Genomic DNA, 21,078 nt, shown 5'->3' with positions numbered 1-21,078 from the left:
AGTATGTCATCTACAACAGGAGTGGGAATTTAGGGTGAGTGTAATGCTAGTGCCTGCCCAAATGAGGTCTTATAAACCACAGTCCATGCACTCAGAAAGGCACATGTAATGGAGACTCACCGTGTGTCAATTTGTATTATCCTACACTAAGGACAGGAAGAAAGCATGGCCTCAAAATCTACAAGTTCCCAGACATTTCACCTATAAGGCATTACATTAAAACAACAAAGCAACTATACTATTCAAGCATCTCCTTCTGATTATCACCTGCCAGAGAAACATGTGGAAAGGAGGACAAGCTGTCTAGGACAAAGGCTAGAACAGAGGGAAAAAGAGATTCCTTCCTATTCATCAAAGAGCCTTTGGAGCAGGTGTATCTATGAGGAGAGTCCAGGAAGTGAAACACAGCATGGAAATACTCTCTGAAAAACTTACTTATCCTCTTCTTCATGCCACTCATCTCTGAGTGTTTATTCAAAACATGAAATTAAGCTGTGGTTGAGATGCCTGTGTCTCTGGAGACCTGTCTCTTTTTCAGCTTCCTCTGAACAGGCTCCCATGTGCACATTGAAAAATCCCACTGCCCACACATGCACACAGTTATTTCTGAATTAGAAAATCTAAATAATCCAGGAATCCAAATGCTCCACAGTGCTTTGTATGCATCACACCAAGCTTTCTAAGAAGCATCAATCACAGTCTGGCCCCTAGGAAAGTAACGGAAATGAAAGGTTATCACCATTGTTCAAAGACCCTGTCTCTCTCCAAAGACTGAAACTTGTCATTAATAGAAGAATGGCAAAGGGCATGCAATTCCAAGATGTAAGCACGAAAATCTGCAGTTTGAAAATGCCAAAGCAGACTCTTCACTCTACTAGAGACCACACAAACTGGGAAGAGTCCAGGTAGGCCTGCTTACTGGGCAAATTCCCCCACTCCCTCACTATCTCCGCATCCCCCCAACTTATCCCCAGTCCCATGCCCTTCTAGTTGCCCTGCTCCAGCCTCCAACTGGGCAGGGACTACCCACTGTACCAGAGACCACACTGATTGTGAGAAGTCCAGGACACACCTACCAAGAGAATAAAGAGGAAATAAAAACCAAGGAACAAAACAAAAATCACCCATCCAACAAAGACAAACTCAGAAATTGGAGCCCAGACCTATAATCACCCCAAATCCAGATGCCTAGACACCAGCATAAGAACAACAGCCAAGGCAATGTGTCACCACCAAAGCTCAGCTATCCTACTACAGCAACCCCTTAATATACCAACACAGCAGAAATACAAGAAAAAGACCTTAAAAACAACTTTATGAAGATGATTGAGGTCTTTAAAGAGGAAGGGAATAAATCCCTTAAAGAAATACAGAAAAACACAAATAAATAATTGGAGGAAATGAATAAATTGTATTAAAAATGCAAAGAAAAAACTAACAGTTGAAGGAAATGAATAAAACTGTTCAAAACATGAAAATGGAAATAGAAGCAATAAAGAAAATACAAATTGAGTAATTTCTGGAAATGAAAAATCTAGGTAAGGAAACAGAAATCATGGGCACAAGTATCACCAACAGAATATGAGAAATGGAAGAGAGAATCTAAGGCATCAAAGACACAATAGAAGAAATGGATACATGAGTCAAAGAAATGTTAAATCTAAAAAGTTCCTGACACCATACATTCAGGAAATCTGGAACACTCCGTAAAGACCAAATCTAAGAATAATAGGATAGGAGGAGAAGATTCCCAGATCAAAGGCCCAGAAAATATTTTCAACAAAATCATAGTAGAAAAGTTTCCTAGCATAAAAAAGGAAATGCCTATAAAGGAACAAGAAGCTTACAGAACACTAAACAGACTGGACCAGAAAAGAAAGTCCCCTTGCCACATAATAATCAAAGAATATTAAAAGCTGAAAGGGAAAAAGAGAAAGTAACATATAAAGGCAGACCTATCAGAATTACATCCAACTTCTCAATGGAGACTCTAAAAGCCAGAAGGGCCTGGAGAGATATCCTGCAGACTCTAAAATAAAACAGATTCCAACCCAGACTACTATATCCAGCAAAACTTAAAATCATTATACAAGGAGAAAACATGATATTCCATGACAGTCAAATTAAACAATATCTATCCACAAATACAGACCTACATAACGGACTAGGAGGAAAACTCCAACCCAAGGAGATTAACTACACCCACAAAAGCACAGGCAATAAATAACATCATACCAGCAAAACCAAAAGAAGGGAAACACACACACCACACACACACACACACACCAGCAAAATAACAGGAATTAATATTCCCTGGTTTCTCAATATCAATGGACTTAATTCCCCAATAAAAAGACACAGGCAAACAGAATGGATACAAAAACAGGATCCATCTTTCTGTTGAATACAAGAAACACACCTCAACATCAAAGGTAGACATTACCTCAGAGTAAAGGGTTGGAAAAAGATTTTCCAAGCAGATGAACCTAAGAAACAAGCTGGTGCAGCCACTCTAATATCTAACAAAATAGACTACAAACCAAAGTAAATCAAAAGATACAGAAAAGGACACTTTATACTCATCAAAAAAAAAAAAAAATCCACCATGATGATTTCTCAATTTTAACATCTTTGCCCCAACATGAGGGCACCAATGCTTGCAAAGGAAGCACTACTAAATTTTTAAAAATATATCAACCATCACACACTGATAGCAGGAGACTTCAATACCCCACTCTCACCAATGGACAGGACATACAGACAAAAACTAAACAGAGAAATACTGGAGCTAACAGAGGTTATGGACCAAATGGATCTAACAGATATCTACAGAACATTTCACCCAAACAAAATAATACATCTTCTCAACACTTCACAGAGCTTTCTCCAAAACTGATCACATACTCAGTTGCAGAGAAAGTCTCAACAGATAAATGAAAGTTGAAATAACTCTCTTCATTCTAGCAGACTACCATGGATGGAAGCTGGATTTCAACAACAAACAGAAAGTTTACAAACTCATTGAAAGTGAACAACTCTCTACTGAAGGAATGCTGAAAGAAAGAAATTACAGATTTCCTAGAATTCAATGGAAATGAATGCACAACATACACAAACTAATAGGATACAATGAAAGGAGTGCTAAGAAAAAAGTTCATAACACTAAGCACCTACATACAGAAATTAGAGATCTTATACTAGCATGGACCTCCCTGGGAAGGGGAAGATTTTGGCAGGGGGACTGGGGGCAGGTGGTGATGGGAACAAGAGAGTTCAGGCAGTGGGTAGGAGAGATGGAGAAATAGAATACTGGGAGAGATGACTGGAATTGGGGGGTATTTGGGATGGGGTGGGCAATGTAGAAACCTAGTAGAGTGGAAACTCCCTGGAATCTACAAGAATTACCCTATTGAAGTCCTCTAGTAATGGGAGGATATGGAGCCTGAATCAACCATCTTCTATAATCAGGCAACGCTCCCAGCAGTGAGATTGGGACATCAACCAACCACAAAAGCTTTAACCTACAATGTGTCCTGCCTGCAAGATATGCTGATGTAATACTGGCACAGAACTTGTGGGAGCGACCAACCAATAAGTCGAACAACTTTAGACCAATGACATGAGAGGGAGCCCAAGCCTAACACTGCTTGGATGGCCAGGAACCAGAGGCTGGTCAGTCCAGAGACCCAGTATAAACCAAATATGCCTGGCAAAAAAAAAAAAATCAATGAAATGATATTCTGTCATACTCACAGATCTGTGCCTAACCTAATCATCATCAGAGAAACATTATCCAACAACTGATAGGAGCAGATGCAGAGAGCCACAACCAAACACTCGGTGAGGCCAGGAAAACCCCAAGGAAGAGGGAGAAGAAGAATTCTAGGAGCAAGAGGGGTCCAGAACACCATGAGAATACGATCCGCAGAATCAACTAAGCAGGGCTCATAGGGCTCACAGAGACTGTAATGACAATCATGGACCCTGTATGGGTCTAAGCTAGGTCCTCTGCATATACATTATGGTTGTGTAGCTTGGTGTTCTTATGAGACTCATAACAGTGGAAGTAGGGGCAACTCTTTTGCCTGTGCTTGGGACCCTTTTCCTCCTAATGGGTCACCTTGCCCTGCCTTGATATAAGGGTTTGTGCTGAGTCTTATTGTAATTTATTATGCTCATTTATTATGAACATGATGGTATCAAACAGGGCCTGCAAGAGGCTTCCAAGCAGGACATCATCTCAAACTCTGGCTACCATGACAGATGGTGCTCCACTCAGGAAATTCAGATTCTTGTGAAATGAGGCCTTCAGTGCCCTCTGCTGGAGCCAAAGAGCAGAACAGCCATGCACTTAAGGCCACAGTCTGCAAAGAGACATTGGACATCCCCAGCATTCTTACCTCCAGAGTGAGCTTAACTTATAGTCTATTGACTTCTTGAGGTGGTGTTGCTTGAGAGTATGGACAGACTATTCAAAGGAGTCATGGGACCTGAAACGATGCTAGGCCAACTCTCTGTGAGGCATGAGAGGCTCTTTTGCCTCCCAGCAAGCAGTGGCTAACACTCTTGATTCCAGAGGTGGAAATTATGTCTAAGATAAGTGAAGCATCAACTGAGGATGAACAGCATGTCGAGTGAAACATGAGGGCTAGAACCAGTTATGTCAACCCAGTCACAGCCCCATCAGACTTTTTGTCATCTCTAAAGTTCTCACACAGTTGGTCCTTTAAGTGAAATAATTTAATTTTCTTCAAACATGGCCACTGGGCCCACAAAATTACAGTTGCGGCATCTCAGGCTCTTGCCAACCCTTTCCAAGGGAGTGCTAACAGGGTCTGAAACTATACATGGACAGGAATGAATGAAAGATACAGTCAGGATAGTTCTGCCTTTATTATTCTAAAGTATAAAGTAGTAGCAGAAACATGGGTGAAAAAAATGACACAGGCTGCTTTGGAGGTGGCTGCAATTAGGTCACAAGAACATTGATGAGGCTGCAGGTTGGTGAGCACAAAAGAACAAAGGTGTCTATTTACTCACATGTAAAACAAAGGTGGGTTAAACCTTGTATGGATGAAAGGCCATTTAAAAACAAAATCATCCCAGCACTCGGGAGGCAGAGCCAGGCGGATCTCTGTGAGTTCGAGGCCAGCCTGGGCTACCAAGTGAGTTCCAGGAGAGGCGCAAAGCTACACAGAGAAACCCTGTCTCAAAAAACCAAAAAAAAAAAAAAAAAAAAACAAAAACAAAAACAAAAACAAAAAACAAACAAACAAAATGAAAAAGAAGCAGGTACCGACTAGAGAATTCTCATAAGCATAGCCCAGAAATCATCCCCAACACTTGGCACTAGAATGCTAGAAACTAACAGCATAGATCTATAGCCCAGTACCCAGTGACCTAAACTGATTTGCATGATCCTGATTTGCACCGACCATATTTGCATGCTGGAAACAGCATAGCTCATGATAATCTCCCTGAACTGCACATTGGCTAGTCTGTACTATATTCCTGAATATAAAACAAATTACATTCAGCAAATTGCACACATGGAAATTCACTATAACTAAGAAATACTAAACACACACACACACACACACACACACACACACACACACACACACACACACAGAGCTTTCCTTGTAGGCCATCTCTAGTTACCATCCACCTTGCTATCCTTTGCAGTGTACTCAATAAACTATTTTTCCCATTCTAGTCTACACAGTAAACTCATTCCTCACCTGTCAATCTCTTCCCCAATACCATAATAGTAGATTCCATGTTACTATACTTTGCACTCTTCCCCAGAGACTTTCTTACCTTCCACAAAAGCACAAGAAGAGAAAAGCAAACAAAGGTTTGTCAAACACCCACTGTTGCACAGCTGGTGGGTTATGTAGGCTTCATAACAACTGTATGGCCACAGGGTATATTTTCTTTCAGTGAAAAAACTCCACCTGCAGAGATGAGCATCTTGTTCATTGTCACCCTGTGTTGGAAAAAGTATCACTAATCCAAACTCAGGTATGGCCGCCCTTCTGGGGCACATTTACCTCAACCATCTAAAAGCCCTTGTATGATTTTCAAAGGTCTCATCTGTTCAGGATACAGGTCAGCCTGGGTGGTTCCTAATACCTTTTTCTGTTCTTAATTGTATGAGTGCACAGAAGAAACAAAACACAAATTTCATTAAAGGAATAATTGAATTTTCTGCTTCTGTTGGCTTATAATAATCCTGCTAGCCACAGAATGTAGTTTGCCTTCTTACCCAAAATAGCCCTTTATCACGTCTTGTTTGTCTTGTCCTTGTCTGAAACTCAACAATGATGACTTTGAAATGACATATCCCAGTTGCTTCTGTGATAAGTTCTTGAGAGAATGGAGCATATAGGATCTTTTCAGACAAGGTCAAAGAACTCTCTACTCACAAGGGGGTGGGTAGCCTTGGTCCTAAGCTTCATTATCCTCCTCTACAAAGTGTGAAGATGGTTGAGGAATAAATAAAATATTTCATGGAATGCCCATGGCCTAGCACCAGATACAGAGTAAGCCAAAAGTTTCAAGCTCAGAACCTAACTGAGCCAGGCAAGGTCAACAAATGGCACAACCAGATACCAAAAGCTCTTTTACCCCAATTCTGTCTTACATAAAACAAGAGTTAGGGGTAACCCAGAAAAGGAGAAGGAGAGAGACAATCACAAACTAGAGCATCCAAACACCCTCAAAGAGACAGCTACTCAAAACCCTAGCTAATCGATGCAACCATATTAGCTATTTCCATTTTTGTTGTTGTTCCTGTTTTGGTAAAAGGAATGCCACACATCATGGTTTTTATTAGTAATTTTTCAACAAAGCCATTAAAAGGGTGGTTTTTTTGTTTTTGTTTTTGTTTTTGTTTTGTAATAGAAAAAACAGTGGACAGGCCAAACATGACATGACTTTTGACCACATTTCAGGCACACTATGTTTCATGAGCCAGAGATGGAAAAGGTTGCTGTCATTCTGATGACGCTGAGAGGCTAAACAGTGCACTTTCTTCCCAAGTTTTCATATCTTCCACATAAGAATATTCTTTCTTTCCCAGGCAGATATGGGTTTACTGACTTATGCTGTGGGATGGTCTGTATGTGCTCTGATTGGTCAATAAATAAAACACTGATTGGCCAGTGGCCAGGCAGGAAGTATAGGCGGGACTAACAGAGAGGAGAATTGAGAGAACAAAAAGGTGGAGAGAGACACTGTCAACCGCCGCCATGACAAGCAGCATGTGAAGATGCCAGTAAGCCATGAGCCACGTGGCAAGGTATAGATTTATAGAAATGGGTTAATTTAAGATAGAAGAACAGTTAGCAAGAAGCCTGCCACGGCCATACAGTTTATAAGCAATATAAGTCTCTGTGTTTACTTGGTTGGGTCTGAGCGGCTGTGGGACTGGCGGGTGAGAGAGATTTGTCCTGACTGTGGGCCAGGTAGGAAAACTCCAGCTACAGACTTATGCAGATGGTAACATGCATTAACAAAAACCGTTTAATGTCGCATAATAACATTGTTCTAATGCTAATGGAAGGAATCTCATGGCTGGTAGGAATACTGGTCTCAATTGATGAGAACACTCATTTGGAAGCAAGATTTTAGGAACAAATTTCAGATCTGGAAGTCAATACTGTGATAAAATCCTCAGAGTGAGGGTAAGGCATGTCAAGAAGGAATAAAGTGTACATGGTTAAAGCAGCAGTGTTAAACATCAATCCCTAAAGAACAGTTCCACACTTAAAAAGCTTTTGAATTTCAAAGTTAAACAGTGACACAGATTCATAAATCCCAAAGGTTAATAAAATCCCTCTCATCTCAAAGGAAGAAAATCATATAAAAGCACTTCAAATTCAACTATGTACTTCACTATCTAGATTTGCATAGGGGTGTGTGTGTGTGTGTGTAAAGGGAGTTGATGGTATACACTTATCTGTGTGGAAGTCAGAGAACTACCTCCTTGTTATTTCCTCAAGTTTCTTCCACCTTTTGAGACAGAGTCTCCCACTGGCCAGAACTTAGCTAAGTACCTGTCCAGGGAGCTTGGCCAATCTCTGACTCCCATCTCAGCATCTCTGGGATTATAAGCTTGCACCACCAACCAGCTTTTAATGTGTATTCTGGTGACGTAAAGTCATCAGATCCTCACACACTTGCCAGAGAAGTGCTTTACTGAATGAGTACTTGGTTTTCATAGGTTTTTGGTTTTTTCTGTGGGTTTTTTTTGTATGGTTTTTGGTTTATTTGTTTGGTTGGTTGTTTGGGTTTTTTTTTTGTCACACATCTGTATTGCAAACAGTAGGTGGGACACTTGTAGCAATGGTAAAAATTTAATTTACAAAAGCAGGGACTTACTTGGTGAAGCTGCCTGGTGGGTACCCTTGGGGACTCATACATAGATGCCAACCCAGAGCATGAGGAAGAAGACTCCAAAGCCCATGAAGAGTGAGGCCACCAAGAAGATGAGGAACTCTTTGTAAATGTTATGTATGTACTTGGTGGAGATGACCTCGTAAATGAAGAACCAGGTGGTAAAGAACATGTCAATGGCCAGAAGTACCACAGTCAGGTGTGGGAAGACAGCCAGGTTGACCAGGCTGGTTTATATACACAGGAAAGTGACTACATCAAGTGCAAAATACTTAATAAATTATCATAGTGACATGCCTGCATAATTGTTACAATGGTGAAAAAACCCAACACTTACCAGCATCCCAGCATCTTTGTTCTGTGCCCCGATGTTAGGCTATCCTGTCCCCACAAGACTTAATCAGCACAACTGGTTGACAAGGGTATATATTCAATCTTGCTTGGGTTTAAACTCTGCATAGTTCACAGCAAGCAATGGCCTTCTAGTCAGCACCACGAGTCTATTTTCACTTCAATTGCTTTATGGAGCTTCACTATATAAACATGTTGCTATTTGTCCATTTTAATATTGCAGTGCCATAAATGCCTATTTATGGACATTTTACAATTTCCTACTTGGTACTTCCATAAAAAACACTCATGTAAGCATCTCAGTTCAAAGTTTTATGCATACATGTCTGTTAGGAATACCACACGGAATCAAGAGACAGATATGATGGGTCATGGGTATGCTTGACTTTGCTTGACAAAACCAATCGGTATTCCAAAGTAATTACATCAATGGCTGCTTTTGCTTGTAATTACCAAAGCTATTCAACCATCAATAGGCTTCTATCTAAAATCATCAAATCCTTTTGCAAACTGGTATCTGAAATTAAACAAATTAGAATGTCTTTAAAAGTGGGATCTACAAATTCCAGAAATACTAGATCTTTTATGACAGAAAAACCTTGATGCATTTCTGGTCAAATTTTATGGTAACATGCTGGACAAATTAGATCAACTAAATTTAAATATATATATATATATATATATATATATATATATAATTTTAACTAAAAACTCCCAGAGGGACACTAAGATATCTTTATAAGGAACTAGATGATACAACATCTCACATTGTCTCAATGTGGACAAGGATAGAGAGAACAGAGTTACTTCCTCCCACCATAGCTAATATCTAATAACCACAACCCATGTATCCATTAAAGGACCAGTGGATGTTGAGATGAGCTGATTATCCTGCGCTGCTTGGGTGGCCCAGTGCAGAGTAACAATCCTCAGAACAAGAAAGCAGGGTAGTTGTAGACAAAGAACAGAAGTAGACAGAGCAGAGTTCTGACTGAGAGATGAGAGAGGGTGGCCTGAAGACATCACTCTTCTGGCTGGGAGATAAGAAAGGAGCCACAACAATAACAGTATGTGGCCCCTTGAAGCTAAAAACCTTAGGAGAGAAGTTGTTTCTGGGGCCTACAGAGGGAACAAGCCATATACACACCTTGACTCCAGTCTATTGAGAATAATTTTTTACATCTAGAAAAGGGATTTTATTATGTCACCAAGACTGTGGTGATTTGCTGCAGCAGCCATAGGAACCAAAGTGGTGTACTTCTCACAAGAGGAGACATGTCCCAAGACCTTCCAGGCATGCCTGGAACTGTACACAGCAATGAAACTTGAAGTTACGATGCTTTTTCCTATACATACACAAATTTAATTCCTTTTTTCATCTTAACTCAGCACTTCTTATGCACTGAGGCCATAACTTTTGAAGTTTGAGAACAAAATGTGTGCACAATAATAATAAGCATGTCTCTCTTCCTCCTTCTCTCTAGTTTCATGGATAGAAGATTTATTCTTACTGTACACATCAGCAATGTCAGCTTAAAGGCAGCACTTCTAATCTTTGCTCCAGTCTATCAAAACTGGCAGCATCACTATTCCTGTTTGGTACATTATTAAGCACAACAAGGACTAACTGAACAAAAGCTGTATGATTCTGCAGTGCAGCAGTCAGATAATCAAGGTTTCTAACTGACTGCATTAGTCAAGGTTCTCTAGAATCATAGAACTTATGGAACGAATCTCTCTGTCTTTCATATAAGAACAAGGTGCAGGTTTGGCTTGTTCCATATAAATATGTATGTATGTATATATACATACACATATATTACATATACACATGTATTATATATTTATATACATATTATATATATGGAATTTATTGGAATGACTTACAGGCTGCAGTCCAACTAATCCAATAATGGCTAGCTGTGAATGGAAAGTCCAAGAATCTAGTAGCTGCTCCACCCCATGAGACTTGGTGTCTCAGCTGGTCTTCTGTATATGCTGGAATCCCAAAGAAGTAGGCCCCAATGCCAGTGAAGGAATGGATGTGCTGGCAAGACAAGGGCAAGCCAGCAAAGAACAAATGACAAATTCCTTCTTCTGTTGTTCTTATATAGGCTTCCAGCATAAGGTGTCACCCAGATTAAAGGTGTGCCTTCTAACTTCAAGGTCTGATTAAAGGTGTGTGTCATCCAGACTTAAGATCCAGATCAAAGGCATGTTGTCTTCTTGCCTTGAAATCAGGATCACAAGTGTACACTCCATTTCTAGATTGTAGCTCATTCCAAATATAGTCAAGTTGGCAACCAAGAATAGCCATCACACTGACTAATGAGTGGGAAATGTATTGTGTTGACACTAATGACCAAAAGAATGGTTCATATCCTTGGAGGGCCAAAGCAAAGAGTGCCACATTGTACCATACTTCAACACTAATGATATATAGTGAAACAACTTATCACTATGTAGCCCTACTGGGCCTGGAACTCAGAAAGATCGGCCTGCCTCTGACACCTGAGTGCTGAGAACTATGTTATACTGATAAAATGAACTATTTAATATTTTCAAATGGTTTCCTGGGAGTTAAAACTATGATTAAGGCAGGTGTAGATGTAACCAACTGTCTTATTAAATAAGAAACACAGAGCCAATACAGAGATGAAAACCAAGAGGTCAGAGCAATAGCTAAGAGCTAAAAACCTTACCCTTCACTGTTGCTGTTGTTGTACCTCTCCGAAAGAGACCTACTTCCTGTGTGTCTGTCTTTATAAAGACTTTCTGTTCTGCCTTCTCATTGGTTGTAAACCCAACCACATGACCGCCTCATCACTGCCTGTCTGTACAGACCTCCAGGTCTTCTATGGTTGGTATTGAGATTAAAGGCATGTGTCTCCAATGCTGGATGTATCCTTGAACACATGGAGATTAGATTCAGAGGTTTTATTTAAAAAAGAAAGAAAAAAGAGAAAAGAATATAGATATGAGATAGATCACTGAATCTATTCTGAGAAAAAAGATAAAGAATAACAGGATAAATGGGTAGATCACTGAATCTACACTAAAAAGAAAAAGGGGAAGATATAAAAATGACAAAAGGTAGATTACTGAATCTATTATGAAAAGAAAAAATACTTTTAAAAAGGAATTACTTGTTTTAAATAGGATAAGTAATGAAAATTTTTTGTCTGAGTTTATCAAATGTTACTGGACTGGACAATTGTATATATATATATATATATAAATAATGGAGTTTTTTGCCTGAATCTGTCAAATGTTAATGGACTAGACATCGTTAATGTAATCTTGATTTATTGGATATAATTTTTCTTGTATTAGTTATAAGCTTTTTAAAATTTTAGACAAAAACGGGAAATGTGGTGGTATTGGGTTCCCCAAAATATTGTGCACCCTAATAAACTTATCTGGGGTCAGAGACAGAACAGCCACTAGATACAAAGGCTAGAAAATGGTGGCACTCACACCTTTAAACCTAGCACTCCAGAGGTAGAAATCCCTCTGGATCTCTGTGAGTTCAAGGCCACAATGGAAACGGTCAGGCATGGTGACACACGCCTTTAATCCCAGAAAGTGAGCCTTTAATCCCAGGGAGTGGTGGTAGAAAGCAGAAAGGTATATAAGGTGTGAGGACCAGAAGCTAGAAGCATTTTGGCTAGTTAAGCTTTTAGCTGGTTAAGCTTCAGGCTTTTGAGCAGCAGTTCAGCTGAGAGCCAATCAGATGAGGACACAGAAGCTTCCAGTCTGAGGAAACAAGACCAGCTGAGAAGTTGGCCAGGTGAGGTTAGCTGTGGCTTGTTCTGTCTCTCTGATCTTCCAGCAGTCACCCCAATAACTGGCCTCAGGTTTGATTTTATTAATAAGACTCTCTAAGATTCATGCTACAGGCAGGCACTGTAATTCATAAAAACCAGTCTTTCTGATTCTGTCAAAGGCCACGACTTACAGGAAATGCAGTAAACAGATACTCCAGAGTCATTTTCACTACTCTACAGGGAGCCAATGTTATTTTAAGATCAAAAACTGGGTACAGAAGAAGCAGAGATCATCTTAGCAACCATCTCGTACCCCATAAAATGGTCAGACTCCATTACTCTTAATGAGATTCCTAACTCAAGACACCTGAAACTCTACTAAATGTCCTGCAGCCTGAGAGCTGTTTAACACCAATCATCTACTTTCACATTCTCATTCTTTGTAAGATTTTATGTAAGCTCAGCACCAATTTTTATTGTCTAACTAAGAAAGCTCTTTAGTTTTAATTTATTAAGAAAATTAACATAGCTTTGTGGTGATGTTTTATCTGCATCCCCCAGTAAAGTTTATCTGAGGATCAGAGGAAAAAGCCAGCCACTATATTAGACATAGAAGTCAGGCAATGGTAGCACATGCCTTTAATCCTATCACTCGGGAGGCAGGGATCTGTCTGGATCTCTGTGAGTTCAAGGCCACACTGGGAACAGAGGCAGGCTGTTCCAATACTAGTTAACCATAAAGGTCTGGAGGTCTGTACAGACAGACAGGAAGTGACAAAGCTGGACAGGAAGAGGAAGTGATGTAGCTGGGCAGAGAGAGGAAATGAGTTAGTAGAACAGAAAGGAATATAGGCATGGGTATACAGGAAGTAGTCTCTTTGGAGACTGAAGGTTGGTGAGATGAGGCTGGCTTGTGGCTTGTCCTATTCCTCTGATCTCTCAGCTTTAACCCCAATTTCTGGCTCCATGTGTTTTATTAATAAGACATTTAGCAATTCATCTACATAGCCTTTATATTATACTTTCCATTTCATTTTATATTTAGCATCTTGTATTCATATACCCCATAATAACCTTAGGAAGTGATACATTTGGGCCATTGGCAGGAAGACCAAAATGGGCTTTGCTGCTATGGAAGCTGCCACAGCAACCAGTACCAGGGGAGAAGGAAACCATGTCTTGTATAGTCTGGTCTCCGGAAAAACTGGCAAGAAGATCCCTGGGCTGAGGGATGGGGTGGTACACATGAAGCTGAGTAATCAGTTACATTTTAGCAAGCTCTCATCTACACTCCATGCCCCCTTTCCCATAGGCTATGTGTTCTAACTTAACAACTCTAGTTCTTATTCCAACGCTGCAAAATGGTCAGATGTCAGGACTCTTTGCCTTTCTGTTGAAATTCACTGGGATGGCTGTCAAACATATTCGGGTGGGAGGTTTCTGCTTCAATAAGAATAAAAGGAGCAGTCAACAGAGGCTTTAGGAATGCAAAGTATGAGTGCAGGCTGAAATCAGATCAGAAATTAATGTCCTACTCTTGTTGAATACACTGGTTATAAATTACCTGGACTTTACATGCTCTGGAGACATCCAACTTCAAGCAACACCCATAACCCTCCCTTGTCTTGCCTCTCTAGCCAAGGGAAGCATCTGCACTGAGCTGGTTACAGGTTATCACAGGCAGCAGATGTGAACATCATAATGAATGGCTTAAAGTCTCCTTCTTCCACAAGTTGGCAACCCGTCAAGAACTGACCAATGGCCCCTGAAGTGCAGAAAAGAAAAACCACACTGCAAATAAAATCCAGCAGGCCCAAGAGGAAAGGTGGGTCTGGGGAAAAGTAACAGAGTGGTCTCAAATAAAATGAAGGTGTGCCTGGGCACAAGCGCTCAAGTCCAAGAGTCAACATCATCACCACATTGAAAGATAGGCTGTAGAGCAGTGGCCTGGGGTCTCACTATCATAGAAGCTTATAGCACTAGGAACCAGGAGTTCCTATCACTCTCCTCAGACATAACTCCACACAAAATGCATCCTAATTTCAGGAGAAAGGTTGGGAGTTCAGTGGCCATCACTGACTACACAGCAAGTTCTTGGCTAGCCTCAAGTACATGAGACCTTGCCTCAAAAACAGAAAAAGAAGAAAGAAAAACAGCAGTAAATGTGTGGAAGGAAGAACCCTTCTCAATAAACAATTATTAAGGACTCATAAAGAATTAACGTTGGGTTGGACACTAGTACTAAAGTGATGAGTCAAACAGGTCTCTCCTACAAGAAACTCACACAGTTGCAGAGATATCAGAGCAACAAATGCCACTTGCTATATGCTGGTCACAGCATCTCCACAAGGGATCTGACATCGGAGAGAAATGGCAATGAACATGGGCACTGAAGGTGCTGTTTGAGAAGAAATCTATCTGTAAAGAACTACATACAGGGCAGAAAGAACAAAGTGAAATTTAAGAAACAAAGTACTTTTCCCAGGGAGGTCAATGAGGCAGCAGAACCCCAGTGAACACAAGAATGGTAAGTTTCAGAGAAACGGAAGAGTTAGCAAAAGCATCAAGATTACTGTCAGAAGTTTATCCAGGAGACAGTGGTGAGATCAGCTGCACTCAGCGCCTGGGGAGGGCACATGTACTCACTCACTCACGCCTTCAGCTGGCCAACATTTGAAGACCAACATTGAACATGACGATCAATTCTCCAGATACCATCACAGGTGCTGGAAGTCAACAACAGACACGTGGTGACAGGAAAGAAAACAAGGAGCTAGGAGTAAGAAGGGGAAGTAGCACCACTAACGGAAGGTCATGAGCACTGAAGTTGAGATCCGACAATCTAAGTCAGATGGACTGGGAAGGCAAAGAGAGGATGACAGGACCAAGAGTGTCTCTGAGGAAGGAGCAGAACCCACAGATGACAGCAAAGGCCAGGCTCTAAAAGAGCCCAAGGTAGAAAATACCAGGAAACAATCCAAGGAGACAAGGGCAAAGGGCAGAGTGGTACCCTGGGATAGCTCTGGACATTCTCAGGAAGGAAACACACACACACACACACACACACACACACACACACACACACACACACACACACACACACAGGGTAACAGACAGGAAACAAAAATCACATCTGCTAGGGGCCAAGCCTAGAGTGTAACATCTGAGGGACAGAGGGAATGAGTGGGGAGGGAGAGTGACTAGGCCAAAGGACAAGACAAAACAGGCAAGGGCTGGAGATGCTCACTCACAGGTAGAGGAAGAAATGACAATTAGTGAAATAAAAAGTTGAATTAGAAACCCAAGACTTAAATAACCAAAGAAAACACACCCAGGTAGCATCTTCCTCCTGAGTTCCCTTGGGCCTCTTCAACAGGATCCAACAATGAGTAACTCCATGCCTGGTGACCTAATGGTTAGAACTGGCATTCTTAACTCTCATGAGTCAGATCTTGATTCCATAAAGTTTATGTACTAATACTGGTTCCATCCTTAGAATTATATGATTGTAAAAGCACCTCCTTTTCTGTTTATAGCTCTTCCTAATTAGGGAAGACTCTAGTTGCTTCCAATTCAGTTATGTCAGACTTCTAGTATAATACACTTGTATTATAGTGAATGTAAAAATGTTAGTATGCCAAAACAGTGGGCTTCATTTTGATAATTTTATTTCATGTTACAGAGACTAAAGCTAAGGGAGGAGAGAGACTATGTTCCAAGTACCCAGCTATGCCCAGCTAAGCTGACTTCACAGTCTGGGATGCCTGATTCTGTTCTGTGCTCTAGTCTCATTGTGCCACTCCAGGTAATCAACTAATCAGACTGCTAAACTTTAGTATCAAGAATATCTGCAGCTCAGAGGAGAATCATACTTCCATAAATTCCAGCAGCAACACTCTGTTATTTATGGCACCACCTACTACAAAGCCAAAGCCTTAAAGGTGTCAGTCAGTGAGGTATAGGGAGCACTGGTGATAATTAACAACTGAGAGAAGAACATATATACGGAACCTCTTTAAGGACATTGCCTGCAGCAACAGACAGGGTACATCACAAAAGAGATGACTTTTGACTGCTGGTGGCTACTCAGCCTCCTCTAGAGTCTACAGATCTCAGAGTCAGGTCACACAGGTCATCTTAGATGATTACCACTAATTCAGGACAATGAACTTCTGCTTTCACGTTTCTCCTAGGGGCATTACACACCCTCTCTGGACAGCTCATTTCAGCCAGGCACAGAGCAATCTTCATTATGAGGGGCTGGACATGTGACTTCTGGCCACATCACTAGTCAAAGTCAAGGGCCATTGGAGCTGTCCTTATTTCATGCCCCAGTGACATGGACTGTTTCCTGAAGCTGATCCTATGCATGCTGAGCCTCTGTGTCTCAAGGGTAAATATTCCAGTTCCTTCCTGCTTATGTAAACAACTTGAGCTGACAATGTTGTTCACCTATATCTTCCTAAGCATGCTGACTTGTCTATAGACAATGCTTCTAGTGTACAGCCTATAAATAAATGCTACAGGCTAGCTAGTGCTTGGAAAGTGAAGATCCATAGGCTTTGTCATTCCTACTAGACATTTTTGCTACTGTGCTCATGTCACCTAGCACTTAGCAAATGTAGTTTGTGACTCGGAGATTCGAGTTTATTCTTAAGTACTATGCTAACAAGTAGAACACTCGCATCCAATCTGGCTGTGCTGTTCTAAATATTGCCTTTATACTCAAATTTCTCATAATTTCCTTAACAGTCTGGTAAGATCATTATATCAATGACTCCAGACACTCCATCAGCTGTGGCTGGACCACGTATTTTGATGCTTCATAGCAAATCATAAACAGACAGCTACAAGCTCCCCACAACCTAGATCTCCACTTTGCCATCAAGGGGTGTTTTCCTTACTAGCTTGTAACCAGAAAAAATATATTACAGAGTTCAGGGGTAACTATAAAGTGCCAAATTCTCGCCTAAGCTCTGACTACAGTGAGCATGTTTTGTGTTGTGATATTAAGGCAAGTAAACACAGGTAATCCAGTCAGAGGCAATGCTCTGGAATGAGGAAGAATAGAAGGATAAGATGGAAGCCTCATACGTTCTCCATGTAGGAAACGCTATCTGGAGAGGAGTCAGTGCAGAGAAGTCAACCACAGGAATGGAGGAAGACCTAGGAACACAAACATCATCTGAGCAACCTGACCCAACCCTGCCTCCAGCCTAGACTATCTGTAACTCTACTGTATTAACCACTTGTACTAGTTACTTTTCTTGTTGCTGTGGCCAAACACTTGACCAAAACAACCTAAGGAAGGAAGGGCTTAACTTGGGTCAGTTCACTTAGATTCATTATTGCAGGGAAGGCATGGTGGCAGAAGATTAAGGCAGCTGGTCACATTGCACAGCAGCTAGCAGAGAAATATGAACACTCGTGCTCAGCTTTCTTTCTCCTTTTCATTCATTTCAGGACCACCCACATTAAAAGTGGGTCTTCCCATCTAAATTAAACCAATCTAGGAACTTCCTTACAAACATGTCCAGAGGTTTGTCCCCTAAGTGACTCTTGATCTCATCAAGTTGGCAAGCACTAAACCATCTCATTAATAAATACTTTTCCCCCCAAAATCAGTTTAGACTAATTTGTGCCACTGAGCATGAATTAAAATTCTATAGTAATATTCCCCCAGTGTTACACCTTGCATGCTACAGTACCAACTTGATTAGAAAGGGATACAGGAACACAACTGAATGGCAGTTAAGGCCCAGACTCATGAATGGTAAAGGTACTGAGAAAAAGTGATTATAGAGTGGTCAGGATTAAAGAGGACACACATATCACCCCCCACTCCCCCACTGCTCAGGGAATATCATGGAGGAAGAATTGGAAAGAACATAACAGCTGAAGAATAAAGAGAAGGGCCATGAACAATGGTCTTAGGGGCATGACATGGCCATGACACTCACAAACTCCTAACAGCTACAATTGCTTAAAGAGAGTCCACATAAGACCAAATCAGTAAATTCATTCATAGACGGGGGAAGGGCTCATGAGGCCACCACAGAGTGCAACTAATGGTAGAAAAAAGCTACTAGAGGAGAGAAAAATCATTATTGCTAGTGACACATCCATGTTCATGATAGCCCTAGTTAAATTCAGTACATTACAAGAGAAAACAAAAACAAAAGGAAGAAAAGTGGCACAGAGACTTGATAGGAAGAAATGGGGATTGGTGGGTATGAGCAGACGATAAGGGAGGGTGGAGAGATGACTGTGTCTATGGTGAATTATATACATATATAAAACTATCAAAGAATAAATTAATTTTTTAAGACTGAAACAAAATTAATTCTATATAACTTCAATGTATAAAGGTCATGTGGCATCTAGTAAAATTCCTTGCCAAAATCCCCATAACTTCAGTCTACAGTATGGTATTAGAAAAAAATCTTAAGCTCTTGAATCTAAGCTGGGCTCCATCCTGACTGGCTTGGAGGCCTTGGGCAGATCAACAAAGCTTTTATACTGTATGCTTCCCATCTTTACAACAGGGTCATTCACAGTACTATAGATAAGTCACTTTAAAAAATGATTCTGTACAATGTCTGGCACACACAAATGATAACAATGACAGTTGTTTATATTGTCAATATCATCATTGCCTTCTTAACATTGTTATGCTAATTTTAAAATATTTTTGATAATTTTTTGAACATTTCACACACACACACACACACACACACACACACACACACACACACACACACACAATGTATCTTGATCATATCCATCCCCACTCTCTCCTCCTCCTAGATTATTATGCTAATATCACTAGCAGTTTTCCTGTATTGCCAAAAGCCTGTTTTCCCTTTGATTATTATTTTTCTCTCATTTGGTTTGCTATGCTGTGCTTTGCTATGCTTTGATGTGGTATGCTGTGCTGAGCTGTGTTCTGCTCTGCTGTGGTTTGTGGTCAGTTTTGGTTTTGTAAAGGTATCATCATGTTAAGCCATGCTAGGCTGAAACTCAAAAGTCCTTCTGCCTCAGTCTGTACTGGGGCTTTAGGCATGGTCACCATGCCCAGTCACATATTCACATCTGGAACTGAACTAGCCCTGGGTGCCTCTGCTTCTTTCATAAAGCCCCTCTCACATTGACTCAGATGAAAAACTTTCCTCCTAACTTCACCAGGATCACCATCAACTCACCACTTTCCCTCTGACTCCTCTGCAGAAAGGAGTCCCTCAGTGCCAGAGTACAATTTAATCTATTAAAGCTGTTTAGATGAAGTGTCTGACCAGTCTAGGGACGTTGCTAGGAGAAAGGGACAATGACAGGGTGTAACATTGGGCTCCTGCTATGGGCTAGGGATCTAGAATCACCCCCATTCTGGGGTCAAGACACATGGTTCAGCTGTGAAAAGCAATTGATACTTTTTCAGAAGATGGAAGTTCAGTTCCTAACACCCACATTAGGCAACTCACACTGGCTGTAACTCTGGGTATCTAGCACCTATGGCCTACTTGGACATCTGCACATACTCGTATGCAGACATACATAACCACAAATAATTAAAAACAATAACAATAAATCTTTAAATAAAAAACAATCACCTCTGTTCAGCAAGTGCACAGCTCTGTCATCTTTATATTCAGCCTCACTAACTCCAGCTCCGAATGTGGAGCCAAATGCTTAATTAAAAGGCAGCCTTGAGCTGTCAATAAAATTATGCACAAAGGAAATGTTCAAACACATAGTAGTGACTTTGTTGAGACAGACTGTCATGCAAGGTTTTTTTTTTTTTTTTTTTTTTTTTCTAATTCTAGTGTGGGACAAATTAAAAAAAGAAGTCTCCACATCTACACCAACCTTGCCTCCCACCTTGAAGCAGAGACATAATCACTGACAACCAAGACATTACACCACATTCAGAACTGTTGGCTAGGAAAATGGCAAGGCTTGTCTTTCCTATTCATTTCTGGGAAGTGGCAGCAATGGTCATTTGCTTTTATTTGTTCAGGGAAGGCAACTCCTTTACTTCATCCCCAAGCTCTTTTTGTCAGTGTGAAGGATAATCTTTCATCCCCAGCCTCAGTCTGACAGCTCCCACAAATCTCTCCCCCAGTACCCTGCCTTCTCTATCACAGCACATACACCTGTCTGTATCCATGACACAGTGTATGTCGAGATCTGTTATCTTCGTATTCTCAGCACTAGGTTTACTGAGGATGTCAAAAAAGCAAGAAAATGTTGAATGTGTGAACCAACAAATGACTAGATGGATGAATTAATAAAGTATCTGGTTTCAGGAAAGTCAAGCCATTTAACAAGGCTCAACCTTCTCCCCTGTGTTTACTACACAGGGACAATGTGACCAAACAGGCTTTGGACATCTGTCTATCCACGCCCTGCCACCGCAGAAACTTATATTTTAGTTTTAGTTTAGTTTTTTCTTTCACTCCTCACTATGCTGACCTCCTCCAACTACCTGTGGGAATGTTACACATCATTTCCCCTGACAGGCAACATTAATCCAATATTTTACCCAAGAAACATTAAGGGCTTC

The 21,078-nt window shown here is 40.8% G+C and overlaps 1 protein-coding gene and 1 pseudogene across 3 annotated transcripts in view; both read right to left on the bottom strand.

Moving 5' to 3' along the window:
- Positions 1-21,078, bottom strand: part of Large1 (LARGE xylosyl- and glucuronyltransferase 1) — a 569,590-nt gene that overhangs the window by 411,268 nt on the left and 137,244 nt on the right. The window lies entirely within an intron of this gene.
- Positions 8,416-21,022, bottom strand: LOC128103683 (transmembrane protein 258-like; annotated as a pseudogene).

Source organism: Peromyscus californicus, unplaced genomic scaffold, assembly GCF_007827085.1.
Source record: "Peromyscus californicus insignis strain IS unplaced genomic scaffold, ASM782708v3 Scaffold_8__1_contigs__length_139910024, whole genome shotgun sequence".
NCBI classification, from domain to species: domain Eukaryota; kingdom Metazoa; phylum Chordata; class Mammalia; order Rodentia; family Cricetidae; genus Peromyscus; species Peromyscus californicus.
Note: the sequence above shows the minus strand (reverse complement) of the source record. Positions and strands in the feature narration are given on the sequence as shown.